The sequence below is a fragment of the Leptonychotes weddellii genome, chromosome 13 (assembly GCF_054177405.1).
Source record: "Leptonychotes weddellii isolate Sample4059 chromosome 13, ASM5417740v2, whole genome shotgun sequence".
NCBI lineage: Eukaryota > Metazoa > Chordata > Mammalia > Carnivora > Phocidae > Leptonychotes > Leptonychotes weddellii.
The window spans coordinates 14324069-14328774 of NC_138381.1; the positions used below are offsets into that span (position 1 = coordinate 14324069).

Sequence of the window (4706 nt, forward strand, 5' to 3'; positions counted from 1 at the left end):
GAACAAATGCCTGAAAAATTAAAAAGTTAATAGATTGATTTCTGTTTATTTTCGCTCTTTGTTAGGAGTAATATATTGTTCTATGTTCACTGTATTCCCAATACTGTGGTCTCCATTGCTAGGGAATATAAATCAATAGAAGATACCATTTCTGCACTCAAAGAGGGAAGAAAACTTATAGGTAAAAGACAAGTGGAGAACAATTTCTGCAGCTCCCAGCAAAACAGGAAATTTTTCTCCCTCCTGAGCATCATGTATAACTATAAAGACATATTAGGTTCTTAATAAATAAATGTTGATTGATGAATAATCATGTGTAAGAATATACATCATAGACCAAAGTTTCCTGAAGTAGTGTGACTGTAGTACATGGTAAAAATTTCACTATGCTAATCCAAAAGGAGTTCATAAGAGTTGACAGGAGGAAAAGCTTAATAAAAAAAAATACTAATTTATAAGACAATACACAAAACATTGATTAGCATTATCAAATGTAGGAATATATCTTCTCAAATGTTATACAATCAACACAGTCTCTGAATCTGTCCTCAACTTCAAACCTAACATCATTCATTCATACTTGACATGATCTCCCAAACCACTTACCAGGATTTGGGGACATGGTAGGGAGTGAGCCCTGCCACTTCTTAAAGGCACATGGATAATCATAGTGCTACAGTAACAATCAAGACAACCTAATTTTTAAAATACATTTTAGAAGAAAATATATCTGTAGCCATGATTGTTTCCCAGCAAACCCCGATGAACACTTAATAGATACATTGGCACAGCGTGTGGGCTCTAGAGAGATTCAGTTCATTCCTGGCTCTGTAACACAGTGGCTATCTGAGGTTGGACAAGTGAGGTAATACTTCTAGGCCTAAATAGCTTCAGACAGTAACAATAATGGTGATAAATGATAATAATGACAATACTGATATCTACCCCCATGGGATTGGTGTTAGAACTATGGGAGAATAAGGTAAGAGTTCAACAAATGCAACCCTTTTTGAAAATGATGGTATAAACAATAAGGACCATAATATAATTGAGCAAGTGGAGCCAAAATCATGAGATGGGATGGGGACTAAAGCTAAGCATTGAAGGAGATGTATGGGTCCTACCACGTGACTTCAGCTTATATTTAAACTGTACTTGGGCACCTGGCTGGCTCAGTCGGTAGAACATGCAACTCTTGATCTTGGGATTGTGTCTCAGGGTCCCGAGTCCAAGCCCCATGTTGGGCATTGAGCTTACTTTAAAAAAAAAAAAAATGCACTTAACGTGGCTAGCTTAACAGTAAACATTTAACAAATATGGAACTAACAACAAGGAAATTAAGGAATGGTATTTACTGACCAAATCTGGAGTATTAAAATTACCTAAAAACAGAAGATTGGCAATTTTTTTTTTTTAGATTTTTTATTATTTATTTGACAGAGAGAGACATAGTGAGAGAGGGAACACAAGCAGGGGGAGTGGGAGAGGGAGAAGCAGTCTTCCCCGCGGAGCAGGGAGCCCGATGCGGGGCTCGATCCCAGGACCCTGGGATCATGACCTGAGCTGAAGGCAGACGCTTAACGACCGAGCCACCCAGGCGCCCCAGAAAATTGGCAAATTTTTGAGATTCTAGGCCAGGAGGCAGATTTCCCAGTAGCAGCAAAGCAATGCTCTCTCTCAATATCAACAATGACAAAAAGATGGATTATCAAGAAGGCCTCAATTGCCCTATGTTGTGATCTGATAGACCGAATCCCTGATTTACCCCCCTTTACATTATTTGATTCTGATCTTTCTATAGCAAATCCAGCCTATTTGGCCCTCGAATATTCACAGTCCTGCTGCCACCCAATGAGTCCTGCCATCACACACACGTGGAGACAAAGCTACATTTATCTTTCTGAAAGCCATCCCTTTAAGTAGAGCAATGTTACTGTTTCTGTTATCATATTTTTTAGTTTATTTGAAAAATTTGGGTAAGGTTTATATCCCTGTTTCTGATGACATTTGTCTGTTTCTATTGTTTTAAAGCATCAAGTCTCTTTCTGAAACTAAGGCAAGAAGAAATCATCCAGAGTTCCTAACCAGCTTGGAGGTTTCTAAAAGACAGGATGGCCCCCCGCAGAACAATTAATACCACAAGGTTTGCCTTATAGAATCCACAAATTCCCATCACACACTAAGCCACTCCCAAGGACAATTAGAGATTCATCGATTAAAGCCTGCTTCAGAAGATGATCAAATCATTTCATTCACTCTAAGTTGAGATGCAAACAGTTAACAAAGTCCATGTTATCACCAGGTTCATGGAGTGTCATCTGCTTAACAGATATCAAGGAAGGGAGATGTAGAGTTACACGCACATGCAGGGGCTGGAGAGCGGGAGAGTAATTCTTCTGATGGTAATTATAATCAAAATTAGTAATACCTGCACAGGCTAATCTTGAAGCTAGAGATGGTAATATTAATCCTAATATTCAATAATCTCTGTCTAAGGACCATGTAGACAAGTTCTTCCCAACCAAAATGTCAGAACATGCCAGGCTATTAAAACTAGTTGCTCGTCATTGGACTTTTCCCTACAGCTTGGGACTTTAATTCTTCACCTTTCTGTGTGGGCACTATGACAATTTCTTCCTGTGTTCCCTGTCCTTTGACATTTCCTCTTTCTTTCATTAGTAATGCATGCCCAGCCTTACCTCATTTCAAGTTATAAAAGGATAGTCCTGCTACAACATAATTTTGTATTACTTTGGCCACAAAATCCAAACAAATCAAATATCTAATATACAAAATCTACATCACATACCCTGGCAAATACAATTATGGATAATTTATGGTCTCTGTCTGTAAGAAAACACACTGATAGAGTGATGGTTAGAAACACAAACAAGAAAAGAAAAAACCCTGAGATTCCTTTCTTTTCAAAGGTCAGATGCTCAAATAAATGATGAGGGATGCCTCTTAGAAATGCTTACAAAAGTTCTTAAATAGGGACAGTAGGCCTGTTGGGTGGACGAATGCATTATGTACAATCATCATATTCTACCTGCTACAAAAAGTGATTCTACTTCTAGTCTACATTAATAGTGGTACAAGGGCCAAATCAAAGGGCCTAACAGAATGACTTTATGCTGCACCAAAACACATGGAGTAATTTTGATTGTTGTTTCATACTTATTTCACATATATTCCAAATTTTAGAAAAAACTGGCAAAGCAGATCATAGGGTGCTAGAAGGAATTCAGCAGTGTATTGATAATTCTTTGTCATGTTTATTACAACGGAAGACCTATGAATATTTGACCTCAAAAAGATCAGGAGCCATTATGAGAAGGAGCAATTACACCTGGCTTATGGTGGGAATAGGCAGCCCATGTTACAAGTGAAAACCTGGAAACTGGACTTCCATCCCTAAGACATTTGTTGAGGGTATTTATGCCTTGAATAGGTGTTAGGTTATATATACTCTAGGTACCTTTAAACTTCAAGACTTCATGTGCCTTTATTTTTTTTTAAAGATTTTATTTATTTATTTGACAGAGAGGGACACAGCGAGAGAGGGAACATAAGCAGGCTGAGTGGGAGAGGGAGAAGCAGGCTTCCCACCGAGCAGGGAGCCTGATGTGGGGCTCGATCGCAGAACCCTGGGATCATGACCTGAGCCAAAGGCAGATGCTTAATGACTGAGCCACCAGGCGCCCCTTCATGTGCCTTTAGAATCCAGTAAGGACAGAGCTGGAGCTAAATATTTAGGAAATCCAAATAGAATGGAGAATTGAACTAAACAGAGTAGTAGAACTCTACAGAATGGAAATGCACAGAGTATACAACTATGAATCCAGCTGAACCATCATTACCCTCTGTTCTTGCCCTCCTCTGTATTATTATGGAGCTATTCATCCAAGCACTGCTCAATCTATGTGTTCAATGTACTATGCTTACTCTAGATGAGACTCTCTAGGTCACAAATGTTTAAGTGTGCCTCTATTTAGAAAAGAAAAATTTATAGATTAAAGATGCTATTTGCACAGAGGCAGCCCAAATAGCTATCTTTTCCTGGAGAGCTAATTCACTTGCCGTTGTGTATTTACCAAGGGCCTCCAAAGTGGTAGCAGGCATGTTCACACCAGGATTTGCCACGATGATCCACTGGTGTGCAGGGAAAACTAGTACTTCATTAGTATATTCATCTAAAATTAAGGATGTGACATTTACTTGATCACAAAGGTGCTTTTCACAAAGGCGAGGCTTATCCATTGCACTCTAGATGTGCTGACCCCTGCAATTTCCCCAAATGTGGAAAACTCGAATGCATAATTTGTGATCGTGGGGGAGTGGGCTCGCACTCTCCCCTGACCGCTTGTGCCTAAAAACGTGGTGCTCTCACTCTTTGTAGTATTCTAACCCTTGTCCTTTACTGTTTGAGAGAGCATACAAAACTCTGATGTCTATTATGAGTGCAGCTGGTAGGGGACTACAGTATTTCAACTTTATTAAAAACTGCTTCTCTTAAAAAAAAAGAATGTAACATATTTACTAACATTTACTATATGGATTGACATGTCATAGAGCAAACATCAAGGACAACGAAATCTAAGGGCAGAGTGACAGTTCTACCAGATGGGGGCACTGAAGGTCATTACTTATTAGAGTATTACAAGGTGGGCTTCTGGTTAAGAGTTTTTATAGAATATATTATTTCA

At 38.9% G+C, this 4706-nt stretch overlaps 1 non-coding gene across 1 annotated transcript; it reads left to right on the top strand.

Moving 5' to 3' along the window:
• The first annotated feature begins 4195 nt into the window (after positions 1-4195).
• LOC115940327 (U1 spliceosomal RNA) lies at positions 4196-4358 on the top strand. The gene has a single exon (XR_004075095.1). It is a non-coding gene; the product is annotated as a U1 spliceosomal RNA (small nuclear RNA).
• The last annotated feature ends 348 nt before the right edge of the window (positions 4359-4706 follow it).